This window comes from Cervus elaphus, chromosome 33 (assembly GCF_910594005.1).
Source record: "Cervus elaphus chromosome 33, mCerEla1.1, whole genome shotgun sequence".
Classification (NCBI taxonomy): Eukaryota; Metazoa; Chordata; class Mammalia; order Artiodactyla; family Cervidae; genus Cervus; species Cervus elaphus.
The window spans coordinates 27,293,660-27,320,172 of NC_057847.1; the positions used below are offsets into that span (position 1 = coordinate 27,293,660).

Consider the following 26,513-nt stretch of genomic DNA (forward strand, 5'->3'; position numbering starts at 1 on the left):
CCTCACAGTAGTAACAGTGCCAAAAAACAAAAACATACTGTATGTGGGAATTAAGTTGTCATGCAGTTTAAGCTGTATTTGTACAATGAGAATCACTCTCCAATAGACATATATAAGAAGTGTTCTTTCCTGTTGTGTTTTAATTTATCAATTGTGCACATTATCTATCTATCCATGGCAAACCCCACAATAAATTATAATAATCCAGTTGAAGCAATACTCATTGTGTGATTATACTACTTTATTTAGTATTTTAAAATTAGGTATTATTTGCTTCATTATTAAAGGTACATGCTTAGAGAAAAAGAAAAGATAATAATGAGTATTTTGGCCTAGTTTATCCACAGTAGCCTGATTCAATCAACCAGTCAGATGAATCCTTTAAAAAATCACTTTTTGATGTGATATATAACCAATTATACATTTTACTTTATTATTGCATGATTAAACACAGCTAGTCAATCATATAGCCAATAAACATCCATTCTGCCATGTATTGTGCAAAATCTAGGTACTTAAAGATAAATAAGAGTCTGATAGAGACAGATGGTCACACTAACCACTGGTGTGACAAACGCTTTCCCTACATGGTCTTCTGGACATTGTCTAAGCTCTTCTATCTTTTAGCATAGGTACCAATCTGTCTTCTTCTAGTAGCACATTATTTAGTACCTAAAAGAGACAAAGACGCATATTAAGAGCTCAGTAAACAATTAAAAATATTTAACTTCATTTTCATCTTATTTGGTGCTGTGTAGAGTGCTACATCTTCCAAACGTTTATTGCATGTAATCAGTGTTGTGCTGATAAATACCTCTCTAGGGGGAAGACAGCCTGATTGGTAGCGTTTGCTGATCTCAGTGGGAGAAATCCTCCCACCATGGCTAATTTCATGCCACTCAGTAGGTAATAACTGACTTGTAAAAATTTCTAGAATTTAACAATTGACTAGGAGGAAATGATAGAAGCTGCATTTTTTAAAAATTAAAAAAATATATGGTTGGGGAGATATTATAGTACAGCTTCTGTAGATGATTAGAAATGTAATAATTTTTGTACAACTTAACATTACTATGAAGTATATGTACAGTTTGTAAATCTATCCTGTTGCTATAGAAATGGGTATAATAGAAATACTCAGATACATAATAGGTTTATATATTGAACAATGCAGTAATATTGTACACCTAAGCACATATAAGGGCTTCCCTGGTGGCTCAGTGGTAAAGAATCTGCCTGTGATGCAGGAGACCCAGGTTCTATCCCTGGGTTGGAAAGAGCCCCTGGAGAAGGGCATGGCAACCCACTCCAGTATTCTTGCCTGGATAATTCTGTGGACAGAGGAGCCTGGCGGGTTACTGTCCACAGAGTCACAGAGTCGGACTCAACTGAAGCGACTAAACAGCAGCAGCGGCAAGCGTATATAAAGAATTTCAATATTCCTGATGAAACAGTTATCTGACTCTATATTTGCCAGAGGAAGTATATATAAAAATGATAGGTTGTGCTTTCGTTGGGGCTAGGGTAAATTTCTTTTATTACTATATTTCCAATAGAATAAAGAAAGTTGACATTCTGATAAGAGCTTTTTCATGGAATGTAATAACAATGACCATCTTTTCATTATAACATGTTAACACACAGCAGTTATTTTACACAGAGAGAGGGAAAGATATTGTTGAAGATTTTATCAATTATATTTACTTTTTGAAAAGAATGAAGTAACTTATCTTTTTTTTTTTCTTTTAAAGAACAGATTGCCTTTATTGAGGAAACAGATGTGGTTAAGGAATTCTTTGCACCTGAACATGAACAAGAAAATATGTTTAAAGTTCATTGCAGTGCTCACTTCGGCAGCACATATACTAAAATAAAGTTCATTGCAGCATTGATTGTAATAATGAATTAATGGAGGCAACCCAAATGTCTCTCAACAAAAGGATTTATAAACTGACACAGTATCCAGAGGTTAAAATAAATGGATTAAATCTACATGTATGAACACAGCAAGAACTAAAAAACAACACTGGATGAAAATTAGACTATGTACCATGAATGTCATACAGGTAAAAGTTTTAAATCTATAAAACAATGCTTTATATTCCTTGTGAATCCAGTTGCATGTAACAGAAGCAGACAAAATGTGGCCTGGCTATGCTCCAATTCAAGAGTTATTTTCTTAGAGAAAGGTGAGAAATGGGCATGATAAGGGAAAAATGGGGAACTTTAACTTTGTGATAATGATTTTTTTGTTAAAGAAAATTAAGTAATAAGCTTTATTATCAAAAGGAAAAGAAATTTAATTAAAGCAATTATAAAATGTCAGTGTTCATGGAGGAAGCTGGCTTATGGAAGTTTTTTATATTATCGTTATTTTGAAATGTTTTTCATTAACAAAACTACAAGCAAAACAAGAAAATAGATTGGTTCTATCTGCAAAAAATGTAGATATGTCCTTCATGTTATAAATTGTTAGAATAAGTAATGCATGTAATAATTTGGAAAGTTAATGAGTATTTCCAAACAGCAGTCCGTTTTTACTTTTATTTTGATCAAATGAAAGTTTCAAGGGAATGGACTAAAGAAACCAAAGGGAAAGAAAGCAACAAATAGAAAATATTGAATTAAAATATATACTATATTTCTTTGAGTGATAAACAATCTATGGTCTGATATAGCAAATTTTTATGCACCAATAAGGGGACAAGGTGGATGGGAACATTTTCAGCTTTGGTTGTTCAGTTCAGTTGCTCAGTCATGTGCTATTCTTTGTGACCTCATGGACTGCAGCACACCAGGCTTCCCTGTCCATCACCAACTCCCAGAGCTTGCTCAGACTCATGTCCATTGAGTCGGTGATGCCATCCAACCATCTTATCTTGTTTCTTCCCCTTCTCCTCCTGCCTTCAATCTTTCCCAGCATCAGGGTCTTTTCAAATGAGTCAGTTCTTCATGTCAGGTGGCCAAAGTATTGGAGTTTCAGCTTCAGCATCAGTCCTTCCAAAGAATAGTCAGGACTGATTTCCTTTAGGATGGACTGGTTGGATCTCCTTGCAGTCCAAGAGACTCTCAAGAGTCTTCTCCAACACCACAGTTCAAAGGCATCAATTCTTTGGTGCTCAACTTTCTTAATAGTCCAACTCTCACATCCATACATGACTACTGGAAAAACCATAGCTTTGACTAGACAGACCTTTGTTGGCAAAGTAATGTCTCTGTTTTTTAATATGCTGTCTAGGTTGGTCATAGCTTTTCTTCCAAGGAGCAAACGTCTTTTAATTACATGGCTGCAGTCACCATCTGCAGTGATCTTGGAGCCCAAGAAAATGAATCCAGATTGCGAAGATATTCAAATATAGAGCAAAACCAAACAAAATACATCTTCAAATTGACAACACTCAAATAAGCAGGTGTTCTAGAAATTCATCACAATTGCTAACCCAGCAAAGAATGCACAGGAGTTTTACTGGGGAAACTCGTTATAAGTTTTTTATGAAAGAAGACTTAAATAAATGGATAGCAACACCATTTTTGTGGTTGGTATGACTTAATGTTGTAAATGTTCCACTTCTCCCTCTATTAATCTATAAGTTTAATGCAATTCCAATCAAAATCCAAGGGAAGTTTTTAAGTAACTTGAAAAATGTATTCTAATGTTTATGTGAAAACATAAAAGTCTAAGTGAAATTTGGAAAAGAAGGAGAAATGAATACCATCAGTAAAAATAGATACAGTAAGAAATAGATTCATGAATATATTTACAAATATCAGAACACCCTTCTAAAGGGGCTTACACAGAGGAAGATTCGACTCATGCATCGAGTCCAGAGGCAGGCAAGGGTTGATACTGAAACTAAACAATGCTATTAATGACTAATTAATTAATTATTAATTAATGACTAATTAACTAATTATTAATGCTATTAATATAAGTCACTCTAAATTTTCCTGACCTGCTGTTCGTAATGTGTGGACATTTCTCCCTACCCTTATCACCTCAGAGTATTGTACCTCCAGGCCTCATATCTACATTCTAGACAAGAAAAAGGGGGAAAGAGATTAATGGTTTTCTCTTTTAAATAGTAGTTTTTTTAACTTGGAAAAGTAAAATTCCTTAGGGAATTTTGCCTCCATCTTATTATCCATAACTATACCACATGGTTAATCCTTGCTGCAAGAGAGACTGAGAAAACAAATAATTTTTGCTGGGAATATTGCTATCCCAAACAAACTTGGAATCCTATTTATAAAAAAGAAAGGGAGAATGGATATTGAATACATCATTAGGAGAGTCTGTATTAAGGAGGACTTACTCTTCTAGTGATAAACAAACAACCAAACAAATCATCAGTGTACTTCTGGCACAAGTCAGACAAATTGACCAAGAAATGGATACGGATGAGAGGATTTGGAATGGAACAGAATGTACAGAATACTCAAAATAGACCCAGGTATATGTGGGAACTTATTTGATAGAGGTAACTCCACAAGTCAGTCTGAAAGAGATGGATTATTTAAAAGATGCTATTTGGTCCATTGGACAGAGAAAAATAAAGTTGAAACTTTGTTTCTCACATATAAAGATGACTTTCAAATGGATAAAAGAACTACATGTACAAGGTTAAGTCATAATAGATATGACTACATGAATATTAAGAAGTTCAATTCAGTGAAGGACACAATAGATAAGATTCACACCTGATGAGCATTTGGAAGAACGTATATACTATGTTCAGAATAGACTTGGGGATTAATATTTAACAGTGCTGTCAAATAGAACTTTCTGTGATGACGAAAATATTCTGTATCTGTACTCTCTGATATGGTAGCCACCACCCACCTCGAGCTACTGAACACTCAAAATGGGGCTAGTATAACTGAGAACTCAGTTTAAAATTTTAATTAATTTTAATTTAGTCACACATGGCTCGTGTCTACCTTATTGGACAGGGCATAACTGGATTGTTCAAAGAATTCTATAAAATCAACAAGAAAAACACAAGACAGTCCAATAGAAACATATAAATAGATCAGGAAGCCTAAACAGCTAGCAAGTATATGAAAAGATCCAAAGTTAGAGAAATGCAAATTAAACAGAGGTGTGCTTATCATTCATTATATTGGGCACTGTTGTTTTCTGCTATTATTTTGACACAACAGATTTATGTTTCAATCCAATATTTCCCTAAAGAACGTAATGCTTTATGAGACCTGTATTGCAGAAAATATCTGAATATTGAATTAAATCTGTAAGAACAGAGAGAAAAAAGGGCCAAGAAGAAGAGAGCTGGTGACACTTCACAGGTATTCCAGGAGGCTGCTCTGGGTGCAGGTGTAGATACTGTCTTCAGACAAGCTTCTCAGTCGAATGTGTCAGTTAATCCTCTGCACCTGAAAGGATTCACCTAATCACGTGGCCAGGCCTGGGATTTGATTCCTACAGCATTATGAAGCTTTTAAGATTCTCTCCTCTTTCTTTCCCTCTTCCTCCTTTAGAACTTTGTAGGAATGGGTTTGTGGAAATTCCTTTTGCTTTTTATGGAAGCTGATCTTGTAAATCTTTCATAAACTAAAGAATATTCAGAGCTGCAAAAGAAAATAATTGGACACTCGTATTTTACTGCACCTTTCCTAAGGCACTATCATGATCTCTTCCTTTCTAGTTTTTTTTTTTAATTTTGTAAATATTGATAAATTAATGACCTCAAAAATCAGAGTGACACTTCAATTTTAAAACTGGATCTTTAAAATAATGGAAATTAATGTCTTGTGGATTTCTAAACATTCTTTCACAACTTTCCTCTTCTTCAAAGTAGGCATGCCCCTTGAACACTGGCAATCATGTGCTAGTAGAAATTTTAGGTATACAAATTTATTTCATTCATCACTGCCATTATAACCAGTTATCAGTCTGAAAGTGAAAGTGTTAGTCACTCAGTCGTGTCCGATTCTTTGCTACCATATGGACTGTAGCCCATCAGCTTCCTCTGTCCATGGAATTTTCCAGGTAAGAATACTGGTGCGGGTAGCCATTCCCTTCCCCAGGGGATTTTCCTGACCCAGGAATTGAACCAGGTCTCTTGCATTGGAGGCAGATTCTTTACTATCTGAGTCACCAGGGAAGCCCCAGTCATCAGTCTACTTCCAAATAAAAACCAAACTGGAATTTACACATATCTGGCTATTGAAAAACTTAAGTGTTTCCATTTCAGAGAACCTGAGCAATTAATCAAATTCAGAATTAAAAAAAAGAAAACAACTTAGTTTCTTAACTGAAATAATTCTTTTGCTTCTCCCAAGCCAGGGAAAGAAAAAAAATGTTGGAGCAAATTCAGTACATGACTGAGATTTGAGAGATTTTAGGAAAAATTTTTACCTGCTTCAGCCTTGCTAACTAGTTGACGTCAATTACTACAGCTTGTCGGGAGGAAGATCTTTGCGGGTTTTGTATTTGTTCTTTGTCTTGTTTTTTTGTTGTTGTTGCTGATTTATTCATGTCATTTAAGCACATATATATGATATATATATATATGGAGAAGGAAATGGCAACCAACTCCAGTATTCTTGCCTGGAAAGTCCCCTGGCTGGAGGAGCCTGGTAGGCTACAGTCCATGGGGTTGCAAAGACTTGGACATGACTGAGTGACTTAACTTTCACTTTATAGGACATTTATGTGTATGTCTCCTACTACATGCCATACATTGTTTTAGGCCCTGGGAATGCAATACCCTTGAGCCCTTATTGCACTTGTAATCCAGAAAAGGGAAACAAACAATTAAGGAATTTAAATAAGATGTGATTAAGTGCTCCTCTAAAATAAAGAACGCTGTGAGAGCACATAGCAGAGGCAACCAGAGTAGGCTAGACTAGCGACTCAAGCCAGGCTTACTGAATAAAGGGATAGTTAGGCAGAGCCCTGGAAATGAGCCAGACCCAATCCTGTGGAAAAAATGTGAAAGGAATGCATTCCAGGCACAGGGAGCTAAAGCAGTGACTAGCAGGAGATGAAGCTGGTTGGAGTAAGTTACAAACAGAAGCATGGGATGACTAGATGAACATTTCAAAAACAGCATTCTGCCTGCAGGGTAAGCATGGAGATCGATTAAATCTGTCAGGAATCCAAATAAAAGCACAAAGATAGAGAAAAAGGATTTATGGGAAAGGTAAATCCCCAAGATGGCTGGTTGATTAGCTGTGGGGGGAGAGCAGTTGACCCCAGGCCTTACTTGAATTTTAGCCACAGGGGTGAGCAATTAATCACTGAGTTACCTCCACCCAAATGCAGGGGAGGTTGGGAAATAAGGGTTGGCTATGTGCCCAGGAGTAGAATGAAGTGGGTTGAGGAGCACATTGCGTCATCTGTGCTTTAGTGTCAGCCAAAATTGATTCAACTTCCCAAGCTGAGCTCCAGATCGGTAGGTGCAATTGAATACTAATGCGTTTGTTTTCACCATTTTTCTGGGTGGAAGAGCATTCAAAGGTTGAACAATCACTTGGAGATTCCATGTTTTCTGTTCTACCTGGCAATGTCTGGTTCAACTTCCCAAATAATTCTTCCCCTACTTTTGTTACCGAAAGCAAGGTCCAGCTGCTTGCTGTTCAAAAACCATTACAGAGGCCAGGTTGATAGAAAGGAAAGTTTGGTTTATTTTGGATGCCAGCATCCAGTGGGGGTAGGGGTAAGGAGTAGGGTTGCCTAGGGTGCCTGTCCAGAGGCTGACTCCCCTCCTGACAATCAGTGGGCAAGAGGTTTTAGAACTTTTATAGGCAGAGTGGGGCTACCTGCAGAATCAGCAGTCAAATCTGACAGTCATCTTGAAGTTGGTCATTGGTGGTCTGACCAATTCTTTGGCTAAGTTTTTTCCATAGACTAAGGCGGGCAGAGGATTTTGGGGGGTGGGGAGGGGCAGATACCACAGGGTCCTGCTCCATTTCATTTTCGTTTTCTGAGAAAATAGATTTTTAACTTCCATGCTTAGGTACTTCTATGTTTTCTCTTTCAGCAGAATAGCATCTCAACCAAGAAGACCATATTAGTTATCTATTATTAGTTTAAAAATTGCTCCAAAATGTAGTGGCTTAAATAATAACCTATTATTATCTCTTGTAGTTTGGGGGTGTTGGGGGTTGATCATGAATTCAAACAGGGCACAGTGGGAAGTATGGTGACTATGTCTGGGACTTCAGCTGGAAGAGTCCAGGCCTTGGGAGTGGAGCCATATAAAAGCTTGCTCATTCATGCATCTGGAAGTTGATGCTGGCTTTCAGCTGGGACCTTCCAGTCCTCTTTTCTTGAGCCTCCCCATCTGGTTTGACTTCCCACACAGCATAGAAGCTGGGTTCCAAGGCAAGTGTCCTAAGAGGGCCAGGCAGAAGCTGTATTTTTTTTTTTTTTAATGTGGCTGCACTGGGTCTTAGTTGTGGCATGCAGGATCTTTCTTGCTGTGTGTGGGATCTTACTTGCAGCATGCAGGATCTTCAGTTGCAGCATGAGAGATCTAGTTCCCTGACCAGGGATCGAACCCCAGCCTCCCTGCATGGAAATGTGGAATCTTAACCACCAGACCATGAAAGAAGTCCCTAAAGCTGCATCAGCTTCAGAAGCCACATATCACCACCTTCATCATTCCCCACTGACCTGTCTAGACTCAAAGGAGAGTACCTACATGCCCTCTCTTGTGGGGAGAGGTGTCAGCAACATCTCACAAAGAACATGTGAGATGGGACCAATATATTGGTGCGGCCATTTTTGGAAAATATGCTACAATGATCAATTCATTTTAATTTGAAAGAGAAGCACAAATCTCAGAATAGCTTTGGTGCTCACCATTAATCCTTTTTAAACTAGTGTGTCTCAATGGGTCTCCCTTCTAAAATAGGTAAATGAAATGAGTGACTACGTCTTCAGTCCTCTCTAAGTTGTCAATGAAAAGATCTCTTCTTACTCAAAGTTACTATCTCTTTGAAGATAATTACCAGAAATTGTACTAGGGATAAGCCAGTAACATAAAAGTAACTCTGCTATGGCTAATTGGGCCCTTTAAGTGGCAAAGTGACAGAATTGAATTCAAGCTGTTTTAAATAGGTCAAGATTCATTATTTAATGAATCTGAAAAGTCCAGTGGCTCAGATGGACTCAGTCATAGCTGGAGTCAGAGACTCAGAGAATCTTCTCATTCCTGTCTCTTTCCATTTCTCAGTTCTTGATTCCTCTGCCCTGCTTTACTACCAAGGAGGTTCTTTCCTTGTGACACAGATGGGTTGCCAGCATCTCCAGACTCAAACTGACATGAGTGCTTGTATGATCTCAGGACATAAGCTTCCTCTACTCCTCCTCTTTGTTGTTGTTGTTTAGTCACTAAGTCATGTCTGACTCTATTGTGACCCCATGGACTGTAACCCACCAGCCTCCTCTGTCCATAGCATTTCCCAGGTAAGAGTACTGGAGTGGGTTACCATTTCCTTCTCCAGGGGACTTTTCCCAGCCAGGGACTGAGCTCCCTTCTCCTACATTGGCAAGTAGATTCTTTACCACTGAGCCACCAGGGAAGCCCAACCCTCCTCTTAGCATCCTTAATAATGCCTGGAAAAGGATTCTGGACCTGTTTGGTCAGATGGGGGGAGTCACTGTTCTGGTATGTATTAGGTATGTATTAGGATTCTCCAGATAAACAGAAACAGTAATATACATAGAGACATAAAAGGTGATTTATATAGGAACTGGCTCATGTGTTATGGAGGCCGAGAAGTCCCATGATCTATCATCTACAAACCAGGAAAACTAGTGTTATAATTAACTCTGAGTCCAAAGATCTGAGGATTGGGGTAATAATGTAAATCCCAATCTGAGTCCAATAGCCTGAAAACCAGAAGCACTGAAGTCCATGGGCAGGAGAAGATGGGTCTCAGCTCAGGGTGAGCTAATTTGCCCTTCCTCTGCCTCTTTGATCTACTCCATTCCTAACTGATCAGATGGTGCCCACCTGCACTAGTTAGGGTGGTCGTTTTCACTTAGTCTCCCAATTTAAATGCTAATCTCTTCTGAAGATGCTCACAGACCTAGAAATAGTGTTTCACCAGCGATCTGGGCATCTCTTAGCCCAGTCAGGTTGGCATACAAATTTAACAGTCACAAGGTGGAAGGGAACTCTGGCTAGCCAGAGTCAACCTCTGGCAGAGACCCTCATTCGTAAGATCCAGGATCTTAGGATTGGCCTCCCCAACAGGTGTCAGAGGAGTAGCTCCTGAGTGAAACAGCTCCTGGTATCGGTAGCTCCTGACAGGTGTAAGGAGTTGAGCTTCAAATTTAACAGCTGTAACCAAAGCTAGTATAAGTTTTAATTCCTCATCAAATTTTGGTCTAGACTCTTGGTAGAGTTGAAGGAAAGAAAGTCAACTTATCAAACTCAAGTTAGGAGAACCCAATGAGCAACCTGCTGCACACTTATGCTACCAAGTGTGGTGACTAAACCATTTCCACTTTGTAAGTTTAGAATGTCAGATTTTTCTCATAACCATATGTTCATTACTATTTTATCTTTGAAATAGCATAGTTGGACTTCGATCTTAACCTACACCGAGGTTTATGGGTCTCCTGTGGAAAGCTAAGTTTAAAATCTACTTGGCATTAAATCATAAAGGAAAAATGACCTGCCTTACCCTGTTGGAACATGAGTTATGAATTCATGCTTAGGTGTTTTATGACTGCATATCATAACTTTTATTAGTGCTTCCATTAATATTGCCAGTCATGAGCCATAAAATCAACTCTGAGTGTATCCACAGGCTTTTATGAAACTCTTTCTGAATCACTAGTTTTTCTGTAAATGATGTAAAACATCTTTGTAAAAGAGTGAAAATCCAGATGGTTTTGGTTTAGCATTCACATTTTCTGAGAGTTGACTCAGAGCTGCTCACAGCTGAGGGGGCACTTAGAAGTCATCAGATCCTATCCATTTCTTCCAAGGGGAGTGCAGGCAATCGATATTGTTAGTAGAATGAATGAATCTCCATGACACCACGCTGCTGGTAAACATATTACCTCACAACCTCCTAGGTTTCTTTTGTTGTTGTTTGCTTGCTTTTAAGAAGAGCTCTATCTATCAGAAATTTGCCCTGATTGTTTTTCTTTTGGGGCTTCCCAGGTAGCGCTAGTGATAAAGAACCCACCTGTCAATGCAAGAGATGTAAGAAACACAGTTTTGACCCCTGTGTCAGGAAGGTCCCCTGGAGGAGGGTACAGCAACCCACTCCAGTATTCTTGCCTAGAGTCTCAATTAGCCTCCACGTGGCAGATGCTACACTTCTCATTTCCAGATGACCTGGCTTCCTGGGGTTCCACTTCCTCAAGCATCATGTCCTCTGTTCTGTCCAACTTTCTGCGTGTGTCATAGTTGCCTTAACCATCTGTATCTTGACTACTTGACTTTGGCCGTGTTTCTATGTTCACTGGGGATAGTTGTTCATTGTATTTAAATTTGTCAGTCCCTTTGTTTTCTGGTCCCCATTTATGCATCTTATTCACAGTGATATCTCAGGAGACAAGTCAATTATTTGCTGGAGTCCAGATACCTTATTTCAAGGCCTTTGCTGGACCAAAACAAAGAATCAAAAAAAAAACCAAGATGAGCTTTGTCTGGCATTTTCTCTATGTGGACATTAATATCAGTCTATGGTTTGCAGCATCCTCTTTCTTCCTACTTTAAGGGAGACTCTTCTCTGACTTTGATCATTGGGTCATTTTTTCTTTCTCCCTGAACCATCAAAGACTATTACAAGGTTTCATTGATCTCATCCACAGGTCCTGATAGGATCCTTGGATGTAATTGTGGTAGGATAATATTCTGAGATGTTACCAAAGATTTTCTTTCCTGAATTTCTTTTACTTTTTGACTTTATTCATTTAGTCAATGCATTCATTGCCTCCAGGAGAGGTTGTTACAGCAGAAAAGCAAAGAAAAGCTTTTTAAATCTCTGAAGCTTGTGCTTTTAGATGTTAAAAAAAAAACCCTTGGCCCAGAGGGAACTCAGGTCATAAACATTAGATGGGGAAAGTTGTGTTATCTGTAGTCAGAGTCTGCTTTTCTTGCTGTCACACCCCCTGCTTCTCTTCATATCTACCTGTGGTCTGTTGAGCTACATAAATTTGTTCAGATTAGAGAAAGAAAAAGGAGAAACCCTCTGTGTGTTTGGAAATCCAAGACCAGAAGAAAACATGGGCACCCATGAGAAAGATGCCAGATGTGAGGGTTTTCTCCTACCCAGAAGGAGCAGAATGGGTAGAAGTATCTAAATGATGTATTCAGGCAACCAAAGATAGCCTCACAAAGCCCTGCTTTTTCCAGTGCAACTTGGGACATGGCAGAATGATTTCCCTTGAGCCTGAGCATAGCACAGAAGTTGAAAGTCATGCTAAAATAGAGGCTTAAAACAGAAATTGGTGAGTACAAGTAGATACTGTGTTACTTCACCCAGATTCCCTTCCTAGTCTCAGTTCATCAAATCTCCAGCTGCTGGGAATACCATCTTCAACACCTAAGCCCCCACTCCAGGAAGTGACCTCTGTCCAGTACTAACTGATGCAAGAATAAAATGGCCCCACCATCTCACCTCAGTCTGAGACAACTCTGAAGAGCCATCCCAATTCTAGAATTCTCAGAAGGACTGTCTGAGAATCAGTCAGCTGAATGCAACCACTTTGCAGGAAAGTTTCCTGCTCTGCCCATTCCTGCCTCCCTCACTTCCTTCCAGGTTTATCTCCTAAGAACTCTCCCCAGTAAAATTTCTAGCTCAGTTCTCCATTTCATTCTGTTTCCAGGAAACCCAATCTAAGACATCCACATAACTGAGCTTGTAATTTGAGAACTCATAATTCTGCATCAAACGTAATTTTTCCAGGTTTGGAGATAATTTATTTTAGAGATTCCTGGTGCATATACTTTTTTAACTCTGCTCATCTTTGGCTTCAGTTCTCTTGAACCTGTTTTACTTCTCCTCTCTTCAGTCTGATAATGATTGTGAAAGTGAAACAAAATAGGAATGGAGTGTTTTAACATTTTGTATAGCTTGTTACCATCATTGTCCAAACATTAGACCAGTGTCTCCTTGGCCATCATTTTTTCTTTTTAAGAGCTATTCTGTTAAGAGCTATCTCTTAACAGTTTTCACATATGCAGTCCAGTATTAACTAGAGTCACCATGCTGTGCATTGCACCCTCATGTCTTATTTATTTTATAGCTGGAAGTTTGTACCTTTTGGCCATCTTCTCTTCAGTAAAGTAAAATGACTCCTTGCTTTGTCTTTAGTGTTTTTCAAAATGTCATCTCCTTCTAAGGTTTTATCTTTTATTTTTCAATCATATAAACTTCAGTAATTTTATATCTTAAGATGGATGATGACTTCAGGTCCCCAACCAGTTTATAGAGAACTCTTCTGCAAGTCCCACCTAAGAGTTCTAGGAGATCACTTCATATTGTAGGGGTAGTTGGCACCTTCTGTTTTATTTGCAGGCTTGAAAGCCTCAGCTGAAACTGACATAGAAAAGTCTCATTTAATGCCCTGTCTAATAGGCAATAACTTAAATACCTGTCATCAAGTCAGTGTTTAAATTCAACCAACATATCCAATACAATGGAAAACCATAAGACCCCTAAAAATATTCAGGGTGATTTATGGGTAAAATCATGACATGAAAAATGTCATTGTCAAATAAAAGAATAAGTTATTGAAGAGTATTTATAGGCAGACAGGTTTTGTGTTTTTATTTTTAAAAGAATATGTGTTTGGTGTATATATATATAAATACACATATGTTCATATATGCATAGAAAACATCAGGAATAATGTATATTAGTGTATTAACAGTAATCATATCTGGGGAATGGAATTGTGGGATTTGAGAAGTGCACAGAAGAATTTATTCTCATTTAATATTCTTAAATATTTGACTTTCTATAATAACAAATCATCATTTTAATAAATTTAAAAAAGAGCACTTCAGTGAGAACATGTAGTGTAACTATTCTGCTCTAGTCTGTTTATTTTAAAGTGGGCTTTTCAAGATCACTAGCCTCGGAGATGAATCTGGGTTTTACTGTCAGTTCTGCTATAAACCAATTTAGATATAGAAATAGGCTATCCAAGAGGTAGCATTATTTCATTGCTTTAAATTTTTTCCAAATTTTTATATGTATATGTATAACTGATTCCTTTACCGTACACCTGAAATGAAAACAGCATTGTAAATCAACTATACTTTGATAAAGAAATATTTTTAAGTATCCAACTAATTTTAAAATATTTGTACGTTATTAAAGAACATATATGTAACATATGTAAATTATGTGGCATGATATTATGTCTCTCTATGAATTTGGTATCCAGCACAAAATCTTCAAATTTGACATTAACCCACATTCTCCTCCCTTGCTATCCTGTCCATGTAACCATATGCCTGAGTTTTGCATTTAACTTCCTCTCACTTTTGAAAACATATAGTTTTACACATGCCTCAGCAACACATTTTGTCTTGTTTGTTTTTGAGTGGTGGTCTCATACAGTATGAGTCTCCTGGGAATTGCTTTTCACTCAAAATTATGTTTCTAAGGCTCATCCTTGTGGGTAGCTGTAGTTCACTAATTTTCACTGCTGTGTATTACTTCATTGAATAAATAGACTATCAAAATTTATTTCCTGTCATTGGATTTGGGGGATATTTCCAATTGTTTCTGCTGCTACAGAAGGCACTGCTATGAACATTCCAAAATATGTGCAAATTTCTCTAGGATGTATACATAGGAGTGAACTTTTAGAACCTAAGCAGATTTATAAGAAATTGCCAAATTAGTTTAAAAAGTGACATAAATTTATATGTACTGTACATCATAATATACACTGAAAGTTCATGTTTTTCCACATTCTCATCCCTGGCTTTGACAGGTGTTTAATCTAGTAGTAATGTCAGTCGCTCAGTAGTGCCGGACTCTGTGCAACCCTATGAACTGTAGCCCGCCAGGCTCCTCTGTCCATGGAATTCTCCAGGAAAGAATACTGGAGTGGGTTGCCATTTCCTTCTCCAGGGGATCTTCTTGACTGAGGGATCGAATCAGGGTCTCCTGCATTCCAGGCAGATTCTTTACCATCTGAGCCACATATTAGCAGTATTTCAAATGGGGTCTTAATTTCTATTTTATTTACTAAAGAGATTGATCACTTTTTCATATGTGATTTGGCTACCTGCGTTTTTCTTTTGTAAAGTTCCTGTTCATATTTGTCTACTTACAATGTCCTTACATTGTAGGCATTTCATAAATTTTTATTGAATAAATGGATGAATTCTCCTACAGCAAAATAAGACTTAAGAGATGTACTTGTTAATTTAAGAATGATGTTTAACCACAAAGAACCATGGGCCCTACTCCTTTGCATTGTAGTTTACTTTCATTGTATAGTCAATGTTATATAACTGATTGATAACTGAGCTTATTCTTTTGCATGATGGATTTTTTATTTTAAAAAGTCTTTATATAATTATCTTAAAGATGATTTTTTCAGATTATCTTTGGGGAAGTTCTATTATTTACTTTTAATAGCAACAGAGGAGTTCTAAATTTTGTTCTAGTAGCTAAACAATGCAAATTGTGCTTCTGTTCTCAGAATTAAACATTTTTCAGAAAAACATGAATATTGGATCTAATTCCAACAAACAAATTAGCAGGATTTTTTCTAACAGAAAATGAGTACTTTAAGTAAATAGTTTTGTGGATGTGATTTTATTCTGTTCAAGAAAAAGTGTAAACAGCTATTCCTGTCACTGTTGTGTACTAATTCTTGTGAACAGATATGTCATTAGAAGAAAACAATATTGAGAAAATTCTATCAATTAGCTTTATTTTTATGATTTTTTTCCTAATTATTTCCAAATTAGAAACAGGCGATTATTACATAATTCTGTCTGACAGGTGTTCCACAGAAGCATGATTAAAAAACTACCTTTCTCTAGGGAGATCAATTAAGTAAGGAAGGCATTTGACAGCAAAAAAAAAAAAAAACAAACCAAGTTGGGATTTCCTTGGTGGTCCAGTGGCTAGGACTCTGCTCCCAATGCAGGGAACCCGGGTTTGATAACTGATCAGGGAGCTAGATTCCACATGCCACAGCTAAATATCCTGCATTTGGCAGCTGGGACCTGGCACAGCCAAAAAAAAAAGGTCAAATAGGAGTTTTACTTCTACATGTCTTCTCCAGCATGTCTCCTAAGGATGTTATGGGAATGTTCTGCTCAGGTCTCCCTCCAGAAAAAACTTACCATTTAGCTGGATCAACAGAAATACTCAACAAGCAATCTATAACAGAAATAAAGAGTTTTATTTGAACCACACTGAGGATATAGCCCAGGAGACAGCCTCTTAGATAACTCTGAAGAACTACTCTGGAGAAACATGTTTTTCAGTACAGTTGTATATCTTGTCAGAACAAAGAACATCAAAGGAGCCAGTGGTACGTTTCTTAAATGTTAAGAAAACAAAAAACAAAAACCAATCAGCACAGCAAGTCAGTAAGGCCTTGACACCTGGAAAGGGAGTTTTATCACTGAAGGAAAACCAGCGTGGGCATCCCAGGAAAGGAGGCATTTAATCTTTGTCTTCAACATGGACATTCTTCTCTTCCAGTCAGTCACCTTTTTCTTTAATAATTAAAGCAGATATACAATGTATGTTTGATAGGCTGCAAACAGAATATATTAGCATAAAATTCAAGTTAATGTGTAACTCAGGATGACTTCCCCATACCTCATTATGTAAGAATCTCTCATCAGCTGTAGAAAGTGCAACTAGCCAACAAGCTCCATCTGTTGGTGCCTCAGACTCTGCTTCAGCCTTCAAACCAAGACCACTCATCCAGGGTAGACCTCGGTCTATGGCTTGGCATGGTGAAGATACTGGCCATTTCTGCCCTAAGTGGGGATCCTCATGGGCAAGCTTTGCTCTTGAGCTCCTCATTATGTTAGCCAAGACTGTCCTGCTGTCATAGTCTGAGGCACTCCCTCCCCAGTTCATCTCTAAATTTTGTTCTGGCTACCCCTCAATCAGCCTTTTGCCCTCCTAACTCTGTTTTGGTGTCAGCTTCCCCCAGTACCCAACTGACACATCTTTAAGTAAAATGCTAGATGGTAGCATTTGTTTTTAGTGACATGCATATACAACATGTAGATGACTGAAGTCTACTACAGGGAAAAACTCTTAATAACTATTTTAATTGACTTTGGATTGATAGAGTAGTGATGGGGCTTTTTGAAAGCAAACAAATGTTTCCATCATATAAAACCATGGATTTGAGAAATGTATCCATAGCTTGAAAATGCTTTACATTAAAAAATTTTTTTTTATAAGTGGCAATATTCAATGTACAAAACTTCATGGTATCATTACTTGATAATACTGATATTAGTGGCTATCATTTATTGAGTACTGACTCTATGGCAGGAAATGTGCTAAGCATTTTACATACATTATCCCATTTAGTTCTAAAGACTGATGTCTAAACAATATTAACTCATGAATTAGTTAATTGTTCTTAAGAGTTTCAGCTTTAGCCAGGAAGTACATTAGCACTAGATCTGGAAATTGCTATCCTGCCTATATAACGAATGTGTTCATTCAAATGTTAATGTACAATGGTGGATCTTGGGAACAGAAATGTTACAGAGTTTATTAGCTTAGTCCAGTAAGTGTATACCATAAGGGTAATTATGAACTTTGTAACTACTTTATTTAGAGAAAGTACTATTTTCTCTAGGTGAAAAGAATCACATTTCTAACACGTGACTTGGAAAATTATGATAAATCTGTTTGATTTATACCATTTCCATTCATGTATTTCTTTTGAAATCTGAGTCAATGGATATGAAATACATTTTTCTTATGTAGTGTACCGTCGGGCCACTCAGAATGGCTATTCTCTTGCTCTCTGTACATCCCCTGCTTGACCAGCGCCTGGTGATCATGATTTCCCCTCCCATCCTGCCACCTACCGATTATTCTAGAATGACTCCACCTGCTAGTTTATTAAAGGGATACATCTGCCCTCGGGATGGTTGTGAGGGTTGTTAATCTGAGGAGATTTTAGGGACATGCCCTAGATGGTGATTTCCCTGGTAACTGATGAGCCAACCTGACCTCAATTCTGCCTGTAAATGATAGCTTCCTTACCCCCGACACCCACTAGTGAAGACACCATGTCCCGTCTGCCGTCTAACGTGGGATGTTGCCCCAGGACCTTTTGCTTCAGAGGTGGGTGGAAGATCCCCTATCCAATAAACCATTGATGGCTCAGTTGCCATCTCTGGGCACTTTCTTTGGTCTTGAGGCTGGGCAACTGCAAGGCTTGCAGGCCTTTGGGATGCAGCCCAATAGGGAGTATATCAAGAACAGGAAAAGTTGCCTGAGAGTGGGGTCAGCACTACTAACTCCCAAGGTATGGACCCCTGACTATTTGGAATGAGGTTGGATTTAGTCAAATGTTTTTCCTATCATTGATTTTTCTTCTTTAGCCTGTTTATATGGTGGATTATGTTGATTTTTGTTTTTTTAATGTTGAACTATGCTTGCCTGTGTGGAATAAATCCCACTTGGTAATGGTATATGAATTTTTTTTTTTTTTACAAATTGTTGGATTTGCTTTGCTAATATTTTATTGAGGATTTTGCATCTAGCTTCTTTTTTGTTCCTTCATTGCTGCACATGGCCTTCTTCCAGCTGTGGCAAGCAGGGGCTACACTCTAGTTGCAGAACACAGGCTTCTCATTACGGTGCCTTCTTTTATTGTTAAGCACAGGCTCTGGGGTGCTTGGGCTTCAGTATTTGTGGCACATGGGCTTGGTTGCCCTGCCTGTGGCATACAAGATCTTCCTGGACCAGTGGAACCTGTGTCCCCTGTATTGGCAGCTGGACTTTCAACCACTGGCCCACCAAGGAAGTTCCGCATCTAAGTTCTTGAGAGAAACTGGTGTAGATTGCTTTTTGTACTGTTTTTGTCTGGTTTTGGTATCAGAGTAATACTGGCTTTATAAAATGATTTGGAAAGTGCCCCCTTTCCTTCTATTTTCTGGAAGAGTATATAAAACATTAATTTGTTTATGTAAAACATACATTAATCTCTTTAAACATTTGATAGAATTTTCCTGTGGAACAATCTGGGCCTGGAGATTCTTTTTTTTTGGCTTTCAGATTACAAATTTCATGTTTAAAGAATCATGTAGATTAATTCATGCTGGTTGAGTTTTGATATTTTGTGGTTTTTCTCTGCTGTTTTTAAAGGAAAGAGGAAAACATTAAACAAGAGAGTCACATATAATATGCAGATTTTACTAGTAATTTGAGACATTTGCAGAGTGTGAAGTATCTTCTACTTAGGATTTAACTATTATGGAGTTGTTAATCATGAATCTAAACCATTGCTAAGTGCAACATTGAGGGCCTTGTTTATTGGTTTTTCTTTCTTTCATCCCAAATTTCTGATTTTGTTGGTTCTCTTTTCAGATTATTGAAAGTAAATGATTCAATTTTTATGCAACTCAAACTCCAAGGTCCTTTCATACATGGATTCTAGAAAATAGAAGCATCTTCTGCTATTGAAATAATGCTCCAGATTGTTGTTGTTTAGTCACTAAGTCATGTCCGACTCTTTTCAAACCCTTGGACTGTAGCCCCCACCAGGATCCTCTGTCCATGGGGCTTTGCAGGCAAGAATACTAAAGTGGGTTGCCATTTCCTTCTCCAGGGGACTTTCTGGGCCCAGAGATCAAACTCATGTCTGCTGTGTCGGTAGGTGGATTCTTTACCACTGAGCCACCAGGGCAGCCCCAATACTCTAGCTACGTGTTTGTATTTTTACAGTTGTATTGGTCTCATACACAAATACAAATAGCAGGATAAACATGCCTTCCAATGATGATGAGCATTTAAGAAAATGCATGTATTCATTTTATAAACCCAGTATTCAAGAATGTTTCCTTTTTTACATCTCTGAATTGTTTGGGAGTATTTCTTCTGTGTGGTCTTGATTTATTGGGTGCATTGGCTAGTGTAATGCTGGCAGCAGTAACACTATAAATTGCAGTAAATCAAATTAACTTCATTACAATGCTCCTGGTAAAAGTTAATCAGAGAAAAATGTAAATTTTATTTCCTTTATTGAAAAGAAAATCTTGGATTATTTAATATGATACTTAATAGGGAAAAGGTCAGTTGTTTGAGTTATTGACGAGTGGTAAAATCAGTCTTTTACTTTGTTTAATTAAAGATACTTGATTAAAGAATTGCAATCTTCCCCCTTCTGAGACAAATAGAAGCTTCAGTTTGAAGGTGTTGTTTTCACTTAAGAATCATTTTCTAAAAATTTTGAGTGTACTTATCATAGTATTAAACAGAACACTATTGTAACTTTGTTTTGAATTCAACTGCTGCTATCTGTTGATTGGAAATTAAAAATGCATTTAGGGTGCTTTCAAAGGCACCCATTATTAACTTGATGAAACATAGGTCTGAGGCAAGAATATTTTCAGCTTTTATAATAACTCACAATAATCCATGATTTGGGACTTACATTCTTTTTTCATTATAGAAATTTAAAAGTATACATTTTAATGTGGTTTATGAAAATATCCAATTATCCATTGGATATCCAATATCCATGAGCCTCCAAATGTTCTAATAAAAAAAGAACCCAATCAACTGAGTGGCTATTCAATGATACTGGGAAAGAGAAATTTAATTCCATGACCTAGGAAAGCCATCTGAGGAGGGTGCTTTTCTTGTTGTCTTTTTAGGCCTAGTGCCTTTCATTAAGCCTGCTCTATAGCAGACACTCAAAAAATACATGTTCATTAAAGAGCAAATCATATTCACCTGGTTTCCCTGGTGGCTCAGACTGAAAAATCTGCCTACATGTGTGGGAGACACAGGTTTGATCCCTGGATCTGGAAGATCTCCTGGAGAAGGAAATGGTAACCCACTCTAGTATTCTTGCTTGGAGGATTCCATGGACAGAGGAGCCTGGCAAGCTACAACCCATGGGGTCACAAAGAGTCCAACACCACCGAGCAATTAACACTTTCACTTTCATATTCAAATAGCTTCTTATTTTTTCTCAAAAGGTCTAGGTGCCTCACACACAGATGAATTATATAATACAAAAGAATACTAATGACTTTAATCAAACAGAAGGAAATGGAACAAGCAAAAAAACAAATTCAAAATAAATTAAAAAACAAGTTTGGAGGTGGTAAAACAGCCTTTGATAAACATATGGATTTGGTTTCACATGGACAGACTAAAAATACAGTGACTCATAAACATGCAATTAAGTATTATGGAATTTTTGAATTGACATTTTTGCCTTAGGTATCTTACCCTCAAGTGAGTCAAGTATTAGCTAGGCTACGATTAGTAAACCTTAGATAATTACTGAGATTTTTGCTTTACACTATGAAAACTACATACCATCTCATAGGACTTGGACAACTATGGTCTACTACTGAACATAGCTCCTCTTCAAAAGTATTTTTTTCTAGATAATTGCCCAAGAAACATACTGGAGAGGATGTATACACTGGAAATGGTACACCATCCTGTCCTGAACTGAAAGTTGCAGATTCCAAATGTCAGTTGTCAATTCTTATTCTCTTTCTGGGAGATCCCCTTCTTTCTGCTCCCCATCCTTCACCTGCTACCTGCAAGGTCCTTAGAGTTGACTGCTGCCTAACCTGCTCATTTAGCGCTGGCCCTGCTGTGGCTAGACGTGGGGTCAGCTTCTACTTGGAGTGTGGCCAACCTCACTCCAAGTGCCGTACTCCTAGGTTCACCGTCACATGCTGCTGGGGAAGAGCACTTCATTCCAGTAGTCAGAATGAACATAGAGCCTGGCGCCGTGGGCAGACTATAGCCTCAGTGATGACACTGCCAACGCAATGAGAGTTGGCTTGCCTCAGGCTAACACTGCATCTTATGTTTGTTTGAGGCAAACCCAGGAATGCCAAGATAACCAGGGGCATGTCGAAGCCATCATTCTTGACTGGGTCAAACTACATCTTGGAGAAAAGTATGAACAGCAGGGATTTGAGAAAGAACTATACACATAACTTACCCAATTACATTTTCACAATTGTTTGATTGTATTTCCAAACACAAAAAAATTTTAAAAATGCACTTACTATGTTAGATTTTGAATTTAAAATGGACCCAAAATGTAAGTATATCGGTGTTAGTCTTTGGCTGGTTTAAAACATTCCTCTTGGGGATAAAATATCCACAAACAAATCTAGACACAAACTGTTCTATAGGATTTACCCTTGTATATTTTCAAACTTTATGTAATTTACCACTGCAGAAAATGATTCTAGGATAAGCTCCCAGGAAAAATATCGCAAATCTTACTACAAAACTGACATGAGAAAGAAACCACCACTGCTTAATAGCGCAGGGCTTCCTTTAGCGTGATGAAAATGTTTTGGAACTAGAGAGAAGTGGTGTTTGTACAGTGTTTGGATGCCACTGAATTACTTTAAAATGGTTAGTTTTAGGTTATATGAATTTCACCTCAGGAAAAGAATGTAAAAAGGACAACGACAAAAGGAAAGAGGAAAAAATCGCCACCATGTTCTGCCACCTGTGAGCACTAAAATCTAGAAACTTGATTTTCCTGCCACATGAACACCAATGTCATTTCACAAACATGATCCTTGCAACCACGATGCCCTCTGAAGGGCAGACAGACTTGCCATGATTCACAGCGGCATATGGGACATCGCGGAGAGCTTGTTTCTTCACATTTCTTAGTGCAGGCTTTCTAATCGCTAACACACAGGTTACTGTCTGTCTTCTAGCAGCAAAGTAGACTTGAGGAAGCACGACCCATAATATGGAGATTTAGTAAACTATAGAAGGCCATTCAAGAGATGGTATGACTGTATGACTTACTACATCCTCCTTGCTGTGTAGATGTCATGGATACTGACTGAGAATTTAAGCCTAAGAGAGAGGAGATCTCAGCACCTTTTATCAGAAGACCAGGCAAAAGCTTGGTTTCATAACAACACCATTTCCTTGAGGGGGGGAGGTCATTATACTACAGTCAATATTATTTGGAGTATATACTCCATCACTTGTTAAATTGGCCTGTGTTCTTCTTCCCGGCATTTCACAGGAAGTATGCTTAACCATTGACCTATCTTAGAGGGGGCACCAGAGATGCCACCCATGAAGTTATCCACAAAATTAAATGTTTTTATCTATTTTTAATGGGAATGTAGCTGATTAAAATATTAGATTAGTATTAGGCACACAGCAAAGTAATTTGTTATATATATTTTCAGATTATTTTCCATTATAGGTTATTACAAGATATTGAATAGAGTTCCCTATGTTATACAGGGTAAATCCTTGTTGCTTATCTATTTTATGTGTAGTAGATCATATCTGTTAATCTCATACTCACAATTTATCCATACTTCCCTTTGCCCTTCAGTAATCATAAGTTTAGTTTCTAGTTTGTTTGGGTTTTATATATAGATTTATCAGATTCAGGTTGATGTATGGCAAAAATCACCACAATATTGTAAAGTAATTAGCCTCTAATTAAAATAAATTAATTTTAAATATTAAAAGGTATTATTTTTTAGATTCCACATGTGTTGTTTATTTTTCTCTGACTTTCTTCCCTTAGTATGATAATCTCTAGGTCCATTCATGTTGCAGCAAATAGCATTACTTCATTCTTTCTTATGGCTGAGTAATATTCCATTGCATGTATACCACATCTTAAACCACTCATCTGTTGATGGGTACTTGGGTTTTTTTCATATCTTGGATATTGTAAATAGTGCTGCTATGAACATTGGGGTGAATGTATCTTTTCAAATTAGAGAATTAGAGTTTTCTCTGGATATATGCCTGGGATTGGGATAGCTGGATAATATGGTAGCTCTATTTTTAGTTTTGTAAGGAATCTCCATGCTGTTTTCCACAATGGCTGCACCGATTTACATTCCAACCAACAATGTACAAGGGTTCCTTTTCCCCATACCCTCTCTGGCATCTAATTATTTGTAGATTTTTTGATAGCCATTCAGGTCAGTGTTATGTGATGCATCATTGTGGTTTCGACTTCCATTTCTCTAATAATTAGTGATGTCAAGTGTCTTTTCATGTGCCTGTTGGCTATCTGTATGTCTTCTTTGGAGAAATGTCTGTTTGGGTCTTCTGCTCATTTTATGAATACATTGGGTTTTTTGATATTGAATCATTTGAGCTGTTTGGATATTAACCACTTGTTGGTTGCATCATTTGCAAGTATTCTCTCCCATTATATAGGTTGTCTTTTCGTTGATGGTTGCCTTTGGTGTCATATGGCCTCAGACACATAGCCAACATGACACTCAACAGAGAAAAGCTGAAAGCCTGTCAGCTATAGTGTGGAGTGGGCTGGTGCTAAGGCCTGGCTGCTGTGGCTGGGAATGGAGGTGATTGTGCTACCACTTGGGACTTAAGCTGCCTGCATACAGGCCTCTCCCAAGACCTGACCTCCCCAGATCTGGCTTCAAGTTACAGTGTGGGCTGGGTGGCACTGGAGAGCTCCCACTCATGGTGTGAAACAAGCCATATGTATTCCTCTCCAGGGACTGTCTGCCCAGAGATATGCATGGCACTGCCCTGTGTGTGGGCTGACAAAATCCCCCACCAAGTGCCCTGACAGTGGGTTCCAATGCTGGACTGTCCCCACTGTGCATGCGCTGACACGGGGCTCTGAGGTTCAGCCTGAACCACACCCCAGGCCCTGCAGGCTGTCTCCACACTTAGACAGAGTCCTATCCCAGGGCCTCTCTGCTGAAGACTTAACGTCTACCTGCTCTCCATTCTAGCGGCCCTGCTCCACACACCTCTGGGACTGAGAAGGGTGGTGAGGTGGCAGCTGTCAGCACTGGTCTCTCTCCACTGTGATTGCTGGCAAGGCAACATGTACATACGCCTTGCAAGCAGAGTCTGGGCCACTCCAGTTTCTTTGACCCACAGACCTCGCAGCAGGCAAGGGGACTCCCCAGGGCGAGAGCCTGCCCATGTGGACCTTCCCTGCTTCACAGATCCCTTCCAGGGGTGCGGATCCCAACCTGATGCCTTTTATTTTTTTGGTCCTATCCAGTTTCAGCTTTGGTTGTGTAAGTGGTCTTTTGCCAGCTTTCAACTGGTTTTATGAGAGAATTGTTCTACATGGAGCTGTATTTTTGATGTGTTTAGGGGGGTAGGTGAGCTATAGGTCCTCCCACTGCACCATCTTGATGCTCCCTCCCCTAAGTGGCTTTATATCTATAAAAATATAGAATTTTATGCTCACACAGAGTATAATCTGGCTCACAGGCTTTGGGCTGAAATCTTGAACCTCTTATACTTGCTTAATAATGTCATCTCCTGTCTGTCATTTTGGAGATGAGTGGCAGAGGGTATCAGAGATGAGTGCCCCAGATGATGCTTGGATAAAGACATAATCAATATAAACCTCCATTCTCAGTTAAAGCAGAACTAGAAAAGTAGTCTGATCATACCAATTTGTGGTACAAGACAAGAAAATTCAAACAGCCCTGGGGTGAGACAGCAAAATGATACTGTTGATCCCTCCCAAGTGAAGTAAACAACTGGTAGTCAAGGAGGAGAGGGCTAGAAAGAAAGGCATGGGCAAGTTCATGGCAGCCCAACAGTAGATTGGACATGCTGCTGTTTACTCAATTATGAACCACATCAAGGACCAAGTCAACACAGATGGAACTATCTTATTCTGCTATGTCTAGTCCTCAGTAAAACCCCAGAAGGCATGATTTGTTTTGAGGGGATATACTTGAGATTTGAAGGGTGAAATGTATGAGCAGGGAACAACTGGAAAGAAAAATATTTTTAAAGGATATAGTTCCAAAAATTAAATGTTTAATTCTAATGAAATATGTTAGAATCTGTATGCTGAAAACTACAAAACACTGAAAGGAACCAAAATCAATCTAAGTAAATTGAGATGTATTATGTTCATAGACTGAAAGTATCAATGTTGTTAAGATGGAAATTTTCCCCATATTGATCTACAAATTTAACACATCACAACCAAAATCTCAGTATGAATTTTCCAGATACTGATTTTAATATCTTTTCCCATTAACAGTGACAAGAGCATCAGTTTTCTAACCAAATTATAAACAAAATCTCCTTTACCATACCCCTAGCAGTTAACGACTTACAGGATAGTCATGTATTTGATTATGCTAACTCATTGCAATCATCTGCTGCATTATTGCAAAACACTAATGAAGTGCTCCAGTCACAGATATGAGGTATTATTAGCTGACCTTGATGTGTTATTCCAGGACACACATCCTGGAGACTGAACCACCATCTAGGTTCACCAGAGAAACTATCACTTGGACCTTGCTTAAGGGGCCATCCCAAGTTCTCTTTGCCCCATCATTGCTGAAAAG

The 26,513-nt window shown here is 38.2% G+C and overlaps 1 long non-coding RNA gene across 2 annotated transcripts in view; it reads left to right on the top strand.

The window, feature by feature from the left end:
- The first annotated feature begins 6,998 nt into the window (after positions 1-6,998).
- The window catches only part of LOC122688356, a 29,013-nt gene continuing 9,498 nt past the window's right edge, over positions 6,999-26,513 (top strand). For both annotated transcript variants that reach the window (XR_006339417.1, XR_006339418.1), the window contains exon 1: positions 6,999-7,085. This is a non-coding gene — a long non-coding RNA (uncharacterized LOC122688356). The remainder of the gene's footprint in view (positions 7,086-26,513) is intronic.